This window comes from Emys orbicularis, chromosome 1 (assembly GCF_028017835.1).
Source record: "Emys orbicularis isolate rEmyOrb1 chromosome 1, rEmyOrb1.hap1, whole genome shotgun sequence".
Classification (NCBI taxonomy): Eukaryota; Metazoa; Chordata; order Testudines; family Emydidae; genus Emys; species Emys orbicularis.
In genome coordinates this window covers 265,363,583-265,381,277 of record NC_088683.1, presented here as the reverse complement: position 1 = coordinate 265,381,277, position 17,695 = coordinate 265,363,583, and positions in this window count along the sequence as shown.

Sequence of the window (17,695 nt, the reverse complement as noted above, 5' to 3'; positions counted from 1 at the left end):
TGACAACACACAATATTGATAAAGAGAGGGACATGTAAAAGCAGCTGTTGTAGTTGGTGCAGAAGTAGATGGTCCTGCTGGATATCATTTTGGCACAATGTTCCCATACAACATCACAACCACAGCCCAGCTTGTCCTGCAGCCCAGGGAAAACAATGCACACTGGGAGCAGCACATCCCCATGTTCCAGAGACAGGCACTCCTGTCCCCATTCCTCACCCCAAGTAAAACAGTGAACATTGGGACCCCCACCTTCACTCCTGCAACTACAAGTGAAAGTTTCTTCCCTTGCCGTTCTACACCCCAACGCCAGATACCAAGCAGAAATCCTACACCTACACATTTGTGACCAGAACAGCACAAATACATGTGCACTTAGGCATGTGTGCCCCATCTGCACTGTTATGTTCCATAACATTTGCACTGTTTTGTATCGTGGTTTATGTTCACCGGTTTATAGTTTTCACTATTAGGTTTTTTAAGGTGTCTTGAACTTTCTTGAACTTATCTGATGTTCAGTTATTGACAAAGGTTCAGAACAGTTTTATGAAATTACACATATGCCATAAACATCATAAAATGCCCTTCAGTAACATTGCTGCACACATCATAAATTTCCATTTAATAACATCCTTTCACAATGCATAATAAAATTTCATTTCAACATTCTAACCCTGAGCCCCAAAGTATGAGTCATCTTGTGGCCCGGATGATTTGCTGTGGTCTGGCTGTTCCTAGCGTTCCATAGTCTCTGCACTTCTGCCTCCTAACCATCACCAAGGCACTCTTCCTTGTTCTCATAGATATTGTGTAAAACACCATTAATTCCATAGTGCTTCTGGGAGCAAAATCCCCTTTCTCATTGAACAAAATAGGCCTGAGTTTTTAAAGATCATGGCATCATGGACCTTTCCAGACCACTCCATAATATTATTATTATTGGTGAACCTTCCATGGTGATCAACCAGGCCTTGGCGCACCATGGAGAAATACCACTTTCTGTTGATAAACTCTGAGGCCTCAATACAATTCAGGAACCCAACTATGTAAATCCATCAATAATCATTTCCAAGCTTTATGATGTGGGGCATCAGTGCCCTTTTGATACAGCATACTTCTCCATGACATGAGTTGATCTACCCACACTAAACAGGTTAGCTGCTGATTGGTAGCAATAGGGGTAGCAAGCTTCCAGATAGTGATGGCCATGAGTTTCTCAATGCTGAGGGGAACTGTCGTGTTGGTGTTCTACCGCTGCAGTTCCCTGGTGGGGTCTGCACGGATCTCTAAGAAAGTGGACTTTGTCAGCCTGAAATTCTGCCACCTCTTCTGGTCCTCTAAGGTCTGCATCACTGACCTATCCCACTAGTTAGTAATAGTTTCCTGAGCTCAGAAATGGCACCCCACTGAGTGAAGCTGCTCCTGGAAAAGTTCATCCACAAGTGGCTGCTCAATTTCCTTCCTCTTCTTCTCTACCTAAATTGGTTTGGCAAATACCAGTGCAGCAGCTTCTGCACATTAACCACTGTCATAATAGTGGCATATAACATTGTTCCTCCCATGCTGGCTGACAGCAGTTTGAAAATGGCACTTGCTCGCAAAAAACAGATGAATCATGGGATGCGAAGAGAGGCATCTAGGAATTTTCTAGTTTGACTCCAAGTCGTAGAATTCCAGAGTCTTCTGGTAGGTATCTCACAGTATACCATGAGACAAATCCCCAAATGCATAGAGCCCAGAAGTAGGATAATGGTCCATGGAATCCCAGAATACCGTGCACTTTAAAAAAACCTCAGTGTCATGGATGCACTGTTTAAAGGGAAATTGGTTAAAGTTGGCGGTGTGGATGTAATTATTTTGAATTTGTTATTCTGCAAAATTTATACAGAAAAACAAATTCTGAAATTTTTTTCCTGTATAGACAAGCCATAATAGTTAGAGATTGTCTTAAACTCTGAATCATGAGATTTAATGTCTCTTCTGAAATTTTTGTTAGCATTAACTGTAATAACTCTAGATATTCTTGTTATCTCTGTTCTATAACTTGTGGTGTCTTTTTAGCCTCAACAACTTCCTGTGGCAATGAGTTCCACAGCCTAATTGTGTGTTGTGTTAAAAGAATTGACTTTTATCAGTTTTGAATTTGCCACCCTCCATTTTCTCTGAATGTCCCCGTGTTCTTGCTTAGAGACAGGGAGAACAGAAATTCCTGCTCTATCTTCTCTACAGCATTCACTGTTTTATATACTTTTATCATGTTGCCTCCTATTCACCTCCTTTTGAAGGTAAACAATCCCAATTTTTACAATCTGTGCCCATAATTATTCTTGTATTCTTTTTTTTGAACTACCTCTAATTATGCAATGCCCTTTCAGAGCAGGGGCTGGCCATGGCCATTACTGCACACAGCATTTCAGATGAGGCTGCTGCATTGATTTCTATAATGGCAGTATACTGTCCATATTATTCTCCATCCATCTTAGTCCTTAAGCATCTAACATCTTATTAGTTTTTTTGATGGCAGCTGCACATTGAGCAGACCTATTAATTGAACTGACACACTGACACCCAAGTCCCTTCCTAAGTTGATAGAGCTAACCTTTTATGGAATGTGAGTAGTTCTGTTTTTTCCCTCCCATGTGCATTACTTGGTTTTTATCAACACTGAACTTCATTTGCCATGGTGTTTCCCATTCAATCAGCTCATTTAGGTCTCTGTGAAGTTACTCACAGTCCTCATTGACCTTGACTAACCTAGATAACTTTGTGTCATCTGCAGAACTTGCAACTTCACCACTCACCCACCTTGCAGATCATTTATGAATATTTTAAACAACACTGAACCTAGTATGGATCCTCACTGAGCATCCTACAAACATAACTTTTAAATCTTCCACTCTGCAAATCTGCACTTAATTAAATCACCTGTTTTTTTTAGCTATTTTAAAACTTTTTTTGGTGGGAATGGTGAGTGCATGTGTTATCTGCATATTTGATAATACTGCAAATCAAATACAATACTCAGAGGTGAAGCTAAAAAAATTGTTAGGTTTATTTAAAAAAAAAATTACCTATAGCTGTCATGCGATTGGAATAGGCTGATATAGTCCTAAAAGTTAAACTACAATCAAAGACGTTGCCTGTGATATACCTAAATACTTAAAACCTTGAGCAGTTCTTGGAACAAACTTCTAAATGCCAATAAACAGTAGCTATATGACTGTTTTATTATATGATGTGATACTCATGGTCATCAATGACTATCTTGAACTTTAGCTCTCTTGGGTTTTAGATAAGAATTGAATTCACTGTATATATTCTAGGGTACATTGCTGTGATGTGCTCATGCAATAATTACCTTTGCACCACATCCTTGATATGAACAGTGAAAATTCACTCGGATATTAATGCCATATTCTGTGCAGAGGAAGGGAAAATAATATAATTTTGTAAAATCATGTTTAAAAATGAGATTTATATTTTCCTCTATAAACTTATCAAGTTGAATTGGCATTATGATGACTTTCTCCCTAAGTCAGTGTTAATTTTCTCCTTGCCATTTAGTGTCTTGTCACTGTACTTAGGCCCATTTCTCCTCTGCCTTGTATTTGTGACCTATTTACAAATGTGCAAAGAAGGAGTAAAAAGCTACTGAATCAAAGCTACTCACTTTTCATAGATATAAAAGACTATACAAGAGCTCAACATTTGTTAAGCTGAATGTTTTAGAGGCTATTGGGCTGGTGTGGTCAATAGAGCTGTGCTGATTGATAGGAGCTGAGGAGTTGTCCCGATTTTGTTCCTACTCACAACAGTATAACTCTCTTTTTATGTTAGAACTTGAAATTATATTCTTTCTGGGGAAGGAACAATCAAAATAAAATTATTCTTTGCTAACCGTTTTCGGAAAGTAGTAGATCTAGTTATTTAAACTGCTTTTTATTTAAATGACCCTGCTGGCACTGTTATCATGTAGTTGGGAACTACAGACACATTTTTTGGGAATCTATGAAGGAAATAGATTTCTGGAGAAACGAGCTTAATATAATTAGTCATAAGCACACACCTTCTGATTACGTGGTTTGATGTATTCAAACTTCCAGGTGTGTAAAAGAACGTATTACTGAATCCTTGCCAGCGCTGAATTGCAAAATCTAGAGAGACTGCAAAGTCTTCATGGGATCAGCAATGCAGGAACAGACGACCAAACTAATAGTTATTAGGCCAAATAATGTGCTGACTTACATTGTGTGCAATCTCACTGACAGCAATTAGTTTTGCATGAGCTATATGTCAGTGCAGAATATACCCATCACCTCTTTTAAAAGGAAGCTGTATAAATGCCAATATACAGTGGAAAAGTTAATCTTTTCAAAGTTACCCTGATCATTGTGCAAGAGAGGATTATCCCTTAAGTGTTTCCCACCTACATTCTTTCTTTTTTTTACTTCCATCTCTTTCCTTCCTTTTAAGAACAGTAGGGTAGACCTTTATTATATGATTTATATTTTTGTACCTAATTCTGTTTTATTAGTTATAGCAACATTTTTATACATTTAGGGCCACACATTTTCTAAGGGGGGTGTGCAAGTTGCACTGATGACATTTACATGTGCAGCCATTTACATGCTAAATTTGAATTTACATGCATAAAAGTCTATTTGTACGCAATCAGATATTTTGGGAGTCCCTTTGAAAAATAGCTTGTAGTATTCCTCTATCTCTGTGTGGACTTCGTATGTTCTCTGTAACAGTAGCCAAGTTGCATATACTTCCAAAGTACTGACTGAAGCACAACAGAACTAGAGAATCATAGAAATGTAGGGCTGGAAGGGACCTTAAGATGTCACCAAGTTCAGGCCCCAGCACTGAGGCAGGACCAAATATATCTAGATCATCCCTGACAGGTGTTTGACCAACCTGATCTTAAAACCCTCCAGTGATGGAGATTCCACAACCTCGCTAGGAAGCCTATTCCAGAACTTATCTACCCTGATAGTCAGAAAGATTTCCTAAATCTAAACTAAATCTTCCTTGCTGCATTTTAAGCCCACTGCTTCTTGTTCTACCTTTAGTGGACATGGAGAACAATTGATCAATCTTCTTTATAACAGCCTTAACATATTTGAAGATAGTTATCAGGTCCCCCCTCAGTCTTCTTTTCTAAAAACTAAGTATACCCGTCTTTTATCATAGGTCAAGTTTTCTAAACCTTTTATCACTGTTTTTTGCTCTCCTATGGATTCTCTCCAATTTGTCAACATCTTTCCTAAAGTGAGGTGCCCAGAGTTAGACACAGTACTCCAGCTAAGGCCTCATCAGTGCCAGGTAGAGTGGAACAATTACCTCCCATGTTTTACATACAACTCTCCTGTTAATACATCCCAGTATGATATTAGCCTTTTTCACAATTGCATCACATTTTTGACTCAGATTCAGTTTGTGATCCACTGTACTACTGCTGAACCAGTTGTTCCCCATTTTGTAGTTGTGCATTTGATTTTACCTCCCTTTGTGTATTACTTGCACTTGTCTTTATTGAATTTGTTGATATCAGACCAATTCTCCAATTTGTCAAGGTCATTTTGAATTTTAATCCTGTCCTCAAAGTGTTTGCAACTCCTCCCAGGTTGGTGTCATCCACAAATTTTATAGCATACTCTCCACTCCGTTATCTAAGTCATTAAAGAAAATAGTGACTAGTACCAGTCCCAGGACAGATCCCTGTGTGATCCCACTAGATACATCCTCCTGACAGGGAACCATTGATAATGACTCTTTGAGTATGGTCTTTCAACCCGTTTTGCACTCACTTTACAGTAATTTCATCTAGACCACATTACCTAATTTCCTTATGAGAATGTCACGTAGGCATGCATCAAAAGCCTTACCAAAATCAAGATATCTCATGTCTACAGCTTCCTACCATCCACTAAGCCAGTAACCCTGCGTGCCCCCCACTAGTACTGCAAGGATTAACTCCAGTCTGTGGGCCGAGGAGGCCAAACCCCCTTGGCTCTGCTGAGCATGCTCTGGCTGGAGACCAGGTATAAAAGGGAGCAGCTCAGCTTATTTAGGACTGACTGCCGAGGAAGGAGGATGCACGCTGCGGGCTCCAGCCCGAGAACTGCTGAGGTCCCAGATGGTGGAAGCCAGAGATGCCAAGACCCAGGTGTACGCCCAGACTCCTGTGGATGCCCAAGGAATGACGGAGCTGCTGAGAGCTGCACAGGCTGAGGAGTCGAAAGACCTCGGAGACGCCAGGACCACTGCATCAGGGAAAGGGTAGGAAGTAGCTCAGGGAGATTAGTCATTGTGCCGGTTAGTGTCAGCGTGTTTTGGATGGATCCCACCGCTGACCCAATGGCGAGCACACTTGCCACTGCCAGGGCCCTGAGCTAGAACTTGGTGGAGCAGGTAGGGCCCGGGTCCCCCTTCCTGGCCACCACCCACTCATAGGTGGCGGCCCACTCCTCTGACCGGCCGCTAGGCCGCACAGCCCTGCTTAAGAGGGCAGCCCTATTGACTCTGGCCATTGGGCCACATAGCTCTGAAGGAGAGGGCAGTCATTTGACTTTTGCCCCTAGGCCACGCTATCCTGATATAAGGGTGATCATACAGACTCAGCGTGGGGACATAATAATCCTCACCCTGGCCCAGAAGGGGACGGGGCGCACTTGCCCTGCAACACCCTGTCAGTGAAGGAAATTAAGTTGGTTTGGCATGATTTGTTCTTGACAAATCCATGTTGGCTATTACTTATCACCCTATTCTGCAGGTTCTTACAAAATGATTGTTAAATAATTTGTTAAATAAAGTATCTTTCCAAGTATCAAAGTTAAGCTGACTGGTCTATAACTATACTCAGGTTGAAAAACACTCTGTTTTTGATAGTAAAAATTGATGAGAGTAGAAATAGACCATAAAGTGTGGGAAGCCATATTTCAGAAACCATTGCAAAAACCCTACTAGACTTCAGAAAATGATCAGTGCATTAAATGTGAAATGCACGCCAGGTGAGATACTTCTTGTAGAGAAGATACTATTTCTAAAGTACCTATAAATAGTGAAAGTCATGAGTGCAAGAACAGAAGTTTGAAGTAAATATGACTCAAGTAATACTCATTTGTAGAAAAAAAAATGAAAGACACAAATGAGAAACACAAAATGAGCCAGTTTTCCAAAAGCTTGAGAGAATAAATCCAGATAAATGGCCAACAAAAAAAGCACAGGTACCTCCAACCATATAAACATATTGGGACTACCAAGATAAAACTGTATGAAGGATATCATGTTATAAAAGCACAGAGCATAAAATCAGAAATGCTAAGCATAATCCACAGTGTCCATTTGAGTATTGAAAGGTGTAAGAAGAGTCCAAGATGTCCTAGTCTGGCAAAATATGAATACTGCCATCAAAGACAAGGTATGCAAAGGTGAAATCTTTGGTAAATATGTGAAATGGAATGCAAAGGAACCAGTGGAACCACATGAGAATTCTGATTGTTCTTGATCCAAGATTGCAGCAGATCTCTTTGAATTATGGCTTGTCTACAGGGGGGATTTTATTCAGACTGAGTTTTTGTGCCCTATGTGGTATGTATTAGATAGTCCACAATAATTGTGTACACATGGTCAACTATTTCCTGCTTCAGTACAAATCATTGTGTCTAGATGGCCGGGACTTTGCACATACTAAGTATACAGAATTCTGGATGGGTGTCCCATGGTTACACACGTCACTCCTAACATCATGTAAGTAGTGTGGGGTAGAAGCTGGATGACTTCCAAGCTAGTGTGAATGAGGAGTATGGGCACTTGTTTGCACTAACTCAATATGGGATGAACGTAGTACCTTTTCAAAGTGGATTACCTGTTAACTAGCCAGTCAGAATGCTTTAAGAATTGTGTCATTTGGAAGCAGGTCGTTTAATGCACACAAACTGAAGTTTAGTGTGTAATAATCCCCCCTATGTAGACAAGCCCTCATTAGTAGAGCACTACTCCAATTTCTTCTAAAATGAGCTGTTACACAACACATTAAGCACCAATGTAATAGTACATTGTAAATTGCAGTTTACTATCCATTGGATTCCTGGTGAGTTAATAATAGATAAGGGCTCACAATTCACAAGCGACTCATGGGAATTTCTTTCCAATGTATCATTTCAAGCACATCATGTCAAGGCTATAATATGAACAGGTGAATGGGTTAGCAGAAAAATCAGTACAAAGACCAAGGAACTTGGTTAAAAAAGAAAAAGTTCTGGCAGTTTCAAAGGATCCATATTTAGCATTGTTAGAATGTCATTACACACCTCACAATGATTCATTAGGATGACTAGCTCAGAGACTTATGGGGAGAAAGATAAAAATCACAGTGCTGACATCTTAAAAGCTTCTTGGGCCAAAGACAATTAACCCGGAAGATGTTTCAAAAGAATGATAGGGCAAGAAACTAGAACAGAATAAATACTCTGACAAGAAAACTGAATGAGGTGGGTGAGGTAATTTCTTCTATTGGGCCAACTTCTGTTGGTGAAAGAGACAAACTTTTGAGCTTCTCAGAGCTCTTCTTCAGGTCTTGTCTCTCTAATATCATGAAACCAGGATGTTGGACCTCAAGTCTCTATTGCTGTATTTTATTAATTGGTGCAATGGCTGTATAAATTTCAAGCTGTTGTTTTCACTTGATATTAGGTTTAATTTGCATTTGATTTTCCAAGAATAAAAAAATAAAAGGGAAGTTGTAACAGTTGCTGTTGGAGCCAAAGGATAGCGATCCCTACCATGTGACAGGGGATACTGTTCTTCTAACACTGTCACATCATGGGACTGGGACTAGGGAAAAAAGGGTTAGCCTAGTCTGCTAACAGCAGCCATTATGTACGGGGTGATAGTATGTGTTGATAGGCGGAATGAGGCACAGTCTCAAATGATTTGAAGTCTACTTACAGTGAGGATTGCTAACATAACGTAGAGGTGGGGTTATAAGGACAATGCTGGCAACATAAAATGAGATTGTTTTGCATCTATTAATTATAATTCTATTATTTAAAGCCAGCATTGTCAAACCTAAGGGTCTAATGTTAGGCGCCTAAATCCATATTTAAGCTTCAAAATACAAGTGCCCTAATGGGAGAGGAATAGCTCAGTGGTTGGCGCATTGGTCTGCTAAACCCAAGGTTGGGAGTCCAATTCTTGAGGGGGCCATTTAGAGATCTGGGGCAAAAAACTGTTTGGGGATTGGTCCTGCTTTGAGTAGGGGGGTTGGACTAGAAGACCTCCTGAGGTCCCTTCCGACCCTGATAATCTATGATTTTCAGAAATGTTGGATGCCTGCACCTCACCTTGCCATCATTGCCAAGCACCTTCCTGTTCCACAGTGGGAGCTGTGTGTGCTTAATGCCAATGAAAACCAGGTAATTTCTTTAGGTGCTTAAATATGAATTTAGCTCCTTAACTTCAGGCACCCAAGTTTGAAAATTTTGGCTTAAATATAGCTTTATAAAGAAACAGAAGAACCTATTGCTGTGCTTCTCAGTGTTTTTGTTTTAGTCGTTGCTCAGGAAAGGAATGCCAGCTGTGTTTTAAAGGCAGATAAGGTTATGATGAATGGCAGTCATTTGGTAAACTCTTTCTCATTTGTTTTATAACATAAGTTAATGTGTCTCCAGTGATGTTAACTGCTTTACTCTAAGAATAAGCACATCCTCATATGATTTGCTTGAGCAGTTTTGTTTTGATTGCTTCAGGTCAAGGATCAATTCTAGCTGAAAACTGACTGAAGGTAAATTCTGCTGTCAGTTGCACCTGTGCAACCTTATTAGGCTCAGCTAGGTTGCAGGAATGCAGCTGAGAACAGAATATGCCCTTTTAACTGCTTATCATGTGCTTCAAAGTGAGCATAAAACCAACAGACACTCCCCTCTTATGTGATTTATGCATGCAAATTTTAATGAAGCCTGAGTAATTGTGTTTATATTGGGCCATGGTTCTTCTGTGCAAATAATGAAAAACTGCTAGAATCAAGGGCTTATATTTTTTAAAGTGATCAGTGATTGGAGGTGTTTCAGTTTTGGGTGCCCAACTTGAGACACTTGACAGGGGCCTGATTTTCCAAAGTGCTCACCTTTTCAGGTACCTCATGTTGGGCACTTAGGGTACGTCTATACTTACCTCCAGGTTCGGCGGTAAGCAATCGATCTTCTGGGATCGATTTATCGCATCTTGTCTAGACGCGATAAATCGATCCCGGAAGTGCTCGCCGTCGACGCCGGTACTCCTGCTCCGTGAGAGGAGTACGCGGAGTCGACGGGGGAGCCTGCCTGCCGCATGTGGACCCGCGGTAAGTACTTTGTAGTTCGAACTAAGGTACTTCGACTTCAGCTACGTTATTCACGTAGCTGAAGTTGCGTATCTTAGTTCGAACTGGGGGGTTAGTGTGGACCAGCCCTTAAACAATGAGGCATTCCAAAGAGCTAGTCACTTTTGAAAATGTAGGCCTCTGGGTTCTATTTCAAAGGCTTTCTACCATGCTGCTGCAGCTCCTGGTGCAATAACAGCTGCAAATGGGTTTTACATGGACTGAGCATTTTCAAAGGCAAGTACAACTGCATTTTTTAATGGATAAATGCCAGGGAGAAATTCTGGACCAGAAAATGCTCTTGTAAGTGTCTGTTCCGAGTAACAAAGGCACACCAATTGCTCTGCATTGGGTCACCAGACCAGTCATGTTATACAGATTAGCCAGGAACAAAAAGGTGTTCACCTGGCAACAGTTGTGGCAACATGCTCCTACGTCAGGAACTGGCTTAACCGTAGATTCAGAGAGATTGGGGAAATAGGGGACCACAGATCCATTAGACGGAGCAGATCAACATCACAGGAAATACAGGGCACAAGTTAGCTGCTAGATGAACAAGCCCCCAATCTTGAAATGTGTAATGTGGAAGCCACCACTGACAGAATTATGGGATACTTATGGAATGAGAGTTGTGGATATTAATGCTACCACCCAGAAAAAGGAGACGATTAAGAGTTTATAGTACAATCCTTGCTGCTCAAAAATAATAAATAATAATGTTGCCCTTTTTCTGACACTAGTGTCTTGTTCTGACGGCAGTGTCACCCATCTCCTTAGTGGCAGCCCCATCTCTGGGGCTTGCATGTCAGTTTCACTGTGGAGGAGAAATCAGTGACATGGAGTCTGAGTATATTCTAAGTGTTTCATTTACTTGTTTTATTTAAACACATACACCAGTCCAGGATCAAAAGTTGTCACAAATAGCATGTGGGGCAATCTTTTCTATCGAGAATCTCAGCCCAAAGCCAGTATATGGTTCCCAGGGGACAGCTCTGCCTCAAGAATTGACTCTACTCAGAGAGGAAAGCAGAGCGTAAACTCTCCTGCTGCTCACACAGCTTTCCAGAAGCTGTCTTTACATTGAACTTTGCATAATCCAGCACTAAATGAAGTGCAGCATGTTTCCCCAAGACTGAACATTTGCTTGTAAGCTAAGAAAAAGAACCTGAAATACTCTATGTAACAGTACCACCCGGTGAGGCTTGCGAAAATAATAATAAGGAATGGGAGAAGTTCGGATTTAAGAAAAATGAATACAGAATAATACATAAAGTATTATAAAAACTAAAATCCTATGAACTATTTAATGGCTGTTACATATTGTTTTTGTGGCAGGTTCTTCAACCTCACGTTCTCTGTTCTCAGCTGTCAGACAGCTTGTTCTTTGCACTGCACCATTCTACCAGTCAGGTTTAGCCAGGGCATGGGACTTCCTACAATCACCCGTGCCCTGCCTCCAGTTCATATTTATGTAAAGCTTCTCTGTTGTGGGGTATTTTAAGTTTCATCACTATATCATGTACCTGGTTGTGTTTTGGTAAGGCAGTGGAAGATCAGGCGTAAAATGTGTAGAAAAAGGTGTGGAAAGGTAGTACTTTATTGCTAAGGACATTTTTCTTTTTGAAATCAGACTTTGCATTGATATGTAGTGGTTTCGGAATCCTTGCCCTTTCTATATGAAAGTTCTGAGCTCTCAGTATCTCGTTTCATTTTTTAGATTTTATGTATTCTTTTTTACAGCATCTACTATGGTACATGGTTTTCAAATAGCTTCAAGCATTTAATATTTAACATGCTGTCTGATTTCCTTAACCTTCTAGTAATATGAAATCCTTTTGTTTATCAGATAAGATTTTTATACTTGACAAAGAAATTATAAAGAAGGGTAAATATGTCTCTTGCTAATTGAAAAATAAGTCCATCACTGTAGTGTATAGAAGCTCTTGGATTTTACTAACTATCTATTACTATGCTGTGAATGTTCAGTATAAATAATCTAGGCCAGCATGCCCTTTTCACACAAAGCGAACAGTGACTGAGGCAGTGCTCCATGAAAGTACTGCCTCATTCACTGAACATCTATGTAGCAACACACACACATTTAGTCCATCCTTCCCTCATTAAAGAACTTTGGCAAAGACGGCTAAATATTGAAATGTATAAATATAACCATAGCCATTCCCCTGGCTCTACCCCGCCAAGAGTGAAGTTGAGGTGCTGCATGGAAGGAATTGCTCCTGAAGGCAAATATTCTAGTATGCTTTTATTTTTAACTATTCGTCAATAAAATGGCTGTGTGTCAACTGAAGGTCTTTCTGTTAGGGAATCAAATAGCATCTAGCAACCATTTATTCAGCAGAAGTCTGCAAGCACTTCCCATGAGGACCTTACCATGAGATGGGGACAAATAACTTAGGTTACAATAATTTTATTTTTAATATTTTTAGAAGGCTGAAACCATCCAGCCACACTATCTATACATAGGAATTTCCACAGATGAGGGCCTTTGATCTCCTGCCATACTCCTCTGTGGAAGATATCAGTTTCCATATGTTCTTAGAGCCTGCTGGGCCATGTTTTCCCTCCCAAGCAGACAATACTTATCCACCAGTGCTATGTTTTGTATGTATAATAGCTTAGTTGTTGGGGTTTACTCGCAGGGTTATCTCTGAGACTGAAGAGAGAGGGGTGTTATTTCTAGCACTCCTTCTAGGCCTGGCATCAACACTTCTGTCACTATCACCATTACACAGAAACCCTAGTAATAGCTCAGTGCAAAAAAAAAAGAACAAAGGCTATGCATCCCATTGCACATTTCCCACGCGCACGCAGCTGAGAACATTAAAAAACTAGGACTGCTGGATAATATATGGATCACCTAAGGGGCTCACATGTAAATAAAATAAAATAAAATAAATGTAGTTTTGTGGCAGCAATGTAAAAACGTGGCACTCCAGAATTTTAGGCATGCTCACACCCACTGCTTTGCCCATAGTCTGATTGTAATAGACAGTAAATATCAAGTGATGATCATGTTAGGGATGATACTCAGAGTTTGTACATGCTTTAATTACTCTCCAAGCCCTCATGAGAATCATGCTCAGAGCCAATTAAGGGAAAAACAACCCTCCATTTCAACACCTCATTCAAGAGATATAAACCATATGGATCTCTACATACTACTTGATTGTCACTGTTTGATGTAAAATATCTTCAGTGTTTGAATTCCACAAGTACCAGGGTATTGCTTTCCATTCTCCCAATAGCATGTGCTGGAATATCTCTTTCACATCTGGAAACGATTTAGAGATTTCCAATATTATGGAAAATCCAGACTTCAGCTACGATCTGCTATACATCAGTAATTATATTGTCTGCTTGTCCACCCATGATAAAAATGAAAAAAGAAATAAAGAAAAATCCCTATATTCTTTCTAACACTATAATCAGGGCCGGCTCCAGGCACCAGCCTGGCAAGCAGGTGCTTAGGGCAGCCGCTCCGGAGAGGGGCGGCACGTCCAGCTATTCGGCGGCAATTCGGCGGACGGTCCCTCACTCCCGCTCGGAGCGAAGGACCTTCCACCGAATTGCCGCCACAGATCGCTATCGCGATCGCAGCTTTTTTTTTTTTTTTTTGGCTGCTTGGGGTGGCCAAAACCCTGGAGCCGGCCCTGACTATAATTAAATATTTATATCATCCAGATGCTCCATTCAGGTTCATGACCTTAGTGTACTAGGTACTCAAAAACACATACAAAGATAAGGTCCCTGCCTTCCCTGAAGAGCTAGCTATCTGTCTAGCTAATATTTCTATTTATCTTGAATGCAGTATGTCAGTGCAGAGTATGGCTCTAAACAAAACTTTTAGATGAGCTGGAGAAACCAAATTTTTCACTATCTAGCCTAAACAACCATGCCGTCTTATTACTGTGAGCCCTGTCCTCCCTGGACTTCCCTCCTATTGTTTATTACACTCACTTGATCTATCTTGTCTTAAATTAGATTGTAAGCGTTTTGGGGGGCAGGGACCCTGTCACCTCTGTGGTTGTACAGTGTCTAGGATCATGGGGTGCTGACTGGGAATGGAACCCTTTCACCCTACTGAGATAATAATGTGGTAACTATCCATTGTCCTTAGCAGTCTGACCTTGGCCATCACTAATACTATACTTACTGTACCTAATTGTTCTCAGTGGTAAAGTGCACAGATATAAATTTTCATATTAATATTTAATGAACTGCAAAAATTTAATTATGTAATGAAAAATATACGGTAAGACTGCTTTAATGTCAGATTAACATAATTCAATATTATACAAGGTTTTCTTATTTCATGGGACATATATATTTCAAACCTACCTCATTGAAGTCAGTGGGAGTTTTGCCCTGACTTCAGTAGCAACTGGACCAGGTCTAGAATGACTGTGCTAATTCAGATACAATGCTTAGGGACTTTCAAAGGTAGGCCACTCTGTTATATGTGAAATTACAGCCTGTAAACAGGAACTGAATATCATGGAACAGCATTACCATTGTGACTCAGCTTTGTGACTTTGAGATCTAGAAATGAAAAGTGCTATATAGGTGTTTCTTTGGTTTTTTATTATTTTCTTTTTATGGTGGCATTTCTTGGCCTCCATTGTATTTGTGAAAGATTGGTCTTCTAGTAGAGCAAATGATGTGAACTTACATTCTCACCAAACGTGGTGTCAGGGAGACGCTGGTAAATGCTTTGGTAAATTGATGACTGAATACGATAGCCATACTCTCTTCTGTCTTTTTGGGAGAGGTGCATAATTCACTTGACCTAAATGAAAAGGCTTAAAAACTGCAAGTTGATGTAGCAAACGAGCTGTATGCATATTGTGTAGTGCTCTTCTATCCATCTCAGGTACTAATATGGCTCCTATTACCATAATATCTGAACACCTCATAGTCTTTAATGGATTTATCCCCCAGCACCCCTGTGAGGTAGGGAAGTACTATTACCCTCATTTTACAGAAAGGGAACTGGAAAACAGAGAGGCTAAAAGACCTGTGCAAGATCACACGGGAAGTCTGCGGCAGTTCAAGGAATCAAATCCAAGTTTTCAATATCCTAGACTACCACCCTTATCCCTTGGATCGTCCTTCTTCTTCTATAAAGCTTCTTGCTATTACACAAACAATACATGACAAGATACATTTTCACATCAACATATCTGTGCAGAACAACTATTCTGTAGTAGTCGACCTTGCGTGCATTTCCCTTTGGTAACACTTATGCTCACCTTAAAAATACATTGATATAAACTGTTGTGCATAGGGGCTGACGGCAGTATGTGGCCCTACACTGACACCTAAATAAATAACAAGTAATCTTCTAATTCGTCATCATTTAAGTAGTTTCACTGATAATAGGGATTATATATAAAGATATGGGGGAAGAAATGAAGCAGAATGAAAAAGCAATGTAATGCTGCATTTACCTTATGTGATTTGTGCGCTCACTTTCTTGTTAAGAAATGGCTGTGGTGGGGCTACAATGATTTCATTATCCATTGTATGATAATTTAGACTGTGATAGCACCCAAAATGTAGAATCTTTCCAAAACAGAGAAGGACATAGGACAGAGAGCACACGATCCTTATCTGATTCCTGTTACTTTTCAGATTTCATGCTGTACATCAGAAAACAATCACTGTACTCCTGAGAATTAACAAGTAATGGAAGAAGTGCAGCACATACCAGGACTCATTTTGAAAACTGGAGAAAATCACTTTTACGGATGACACTTTCCAAGTATGTATATTTTAAAGACTGGGCTGGTCAGTTACTATTGATTAAAAGAGGAAGCAGTCACTAGCTTTTGGATTTCTAAGTTGCTTATCTTGCTGAGATGAACATCCAGGGGAGTCTGTAGCAGCTTAGTCTATCTACCACCTGCAGTCACTTTTGAACCTTGAAATTTGTATTGGGAAGTGATGGGGAAGTGAAATTTACTTTTCTGGGCTGACATTCAATAAAAGAATATAGTCCAATAATGGATGAAATCATGCCAGAAATGAGATGGAGACACAGTTCCTTGTTTCATACAGAAAATGCCCCTCTATTCAGCCCGTCAGTCTTGCAATTTCTGTTTCTAGTGGTCTGTTCTTTTTACTTTGTCGAAATTAGAACATTTCATTTATTTTTAGTTTTCATTTTAAAAAAACCCTATTTTTGGGGGGAGGGGGGAGGAGTCTATTTCTGGAATGAGACTGTTTAAAAGCATTAACCTGGGCCTCTCTGAGCAAGGAAATTGGTTCAAAACTTGAGAGTAAATGCTAGCAGCTTTGCAGAGAAAGGAGACAATTAAAGCAGAGCAAATAATTAATGTTTTTGGTTGAGTGCCTGAAAACTGAAAAATCTGAAAAAAACAAATCAGTTCAGTTCAAACCCAAACTACATTTTTTTGGTTGTGCTTGGTGAGATGCAAAAAAAAAAAAAAAAAAAAAAAAAACCACCCTGAAAAAAACCTTTTTGGGTCAAACAAAATATTTTGTTCACTCCAAACCAACATTTTTCAGTTTTGCATTGTGTCTAATGTCATTTTTGGGTGCATTTCCCCCTTTTGTAAATAAAAGCCAAATTTCTAAAGAAACAGTTTCAAAATGAAAAGTTGACACATTTCATTTCAAAATGACAGAAATGAAACAGTTTGCATTTTTAATTTTTTTTCTATTTTTTTTTTGGTCAAAATTATTCACCAAATTCTCCCCAAATTTGTGAGTAGTTTTGGTGCCCCCAAACATGTAATTTTTTGGTGAGGTTACTATTTGCTGATTTTTTTTTTTTTTTTTGCCTAGCACTAGAGACAATGAATACAGATCACTTCAGGTCAGACCATTTTCTGACTTTCACCAGAGAGAATAATACCTAGGTTATCAAAGTACAAAAAAATATAGGGACCCATTGGACACCACAGCAAATAAAAGATGTTGGAATGATGGTGATGAGAATGGGCCAAAGTCTGCCCTCAGTTACAATACCACATACTTGGGTGAGTGTAATCTAGGGCTACAGCTGTATGGTGTTGTAATTCATTATACACTACGGCTTTCTGTCATCCTTTAGTGGCGAATCTGTGTAAGAACATAAGAATGGCCATATTGGGTCAGACCAAGGGTCCATCCAGCCCTGTATCCTTTCTGCCGACAGTGGCCAATGCCAGGTGCCCCAGAGGGAGTGAACCTAACAGGTAGTGATCAGGTGATCTCTCTCCTGCCATCCATCTCCATCCTCTGACAAACAGAGACTAGGGACGCCATTCCTTACCCATCCTGGCTAATAGCCATTAATGGATTGTG